An 871-nucleotide genomic window follows, 5' to 3' on the forward strand; every position below is an offset into this window, starting at 1 on the left:
TAAAAAAAATAATCTGATCCATAGCGTAGTGCAGATAACTAATTAGCGTTACCTCTAAATAGGTGTAAGATTACAGATGAATGAAGACATTGACAAATTGTTTGGACTGAATTTGGATAATGATTTGATTTTAAGTGTGTGATAGATTGCAATTTGTTTTTTTTTTACTACCCTAGTTGACAATATAGTAAAAAAAAAAAGGACCAGACAACTTTAGGCCTAGCTCAATGGTAGCTAGATTGGCCACCTAGAGTGTTGCCCAACCAAACAATGACGAACTTGTTGAGTAATTTGTTAGGCCCAATAACCTAACCAAACAAAACTCTTATGCCAAACACCCATCTAGGTAGAAAAAGAAAACAAAGGGAGAAAAGGTTATCATATTAAATAATATTTATGCTCATACTACCCCAACATTCTTGGTTTTTATAATGCCACCTGACACAACTAAATTAACTATTTTAGAAGTTATAAGTGTGAAACTTATGAAATACATTGTTTCATAAGTCATCACATATATAACTTGTATTATTAGTTAGCAATGTAGTTATAAAAGATATCCATGTGGGTTATACATTATCGTTCAATTAAACAATTTATTTTATTGATGAGTTATATAGATGTTCAATAGAGATATTATTTTCCAAATTTTATAATAAGCCTGCAACCTTATTCATTTGTAAGTAAATCCATGCGATCAAAATAATAAAAGATTGTATAAATAATCAAAGGTTATAAGTGTTAGGTTTTCCAAAATATATATATGTGCAACATGAATGGTAAATTTACCATTTTTCAAGAGTTATAAGGATATTGTTAACAAATCTAGAATTGTTTAGAATTTATCAAAGATTACCCGAAAATAAAAAAT

Source organism: Populus euphratica, unplaced genomic scaffold (assembly GCF_000495115.2).
Source record: "Populus euphratica unplaced genomic scaffold, PopEup_1.0 scaffold33.1, whole genome shotgun sequence".
In the NCBI taxonomy this organism is placed as follows: domain Eukaryota; kingdom Viridiplantae; phylum Streptophyta; class Magnoliopsida; order Malpighiales; family Salicaceae; genus Populus; species Populus euphratica.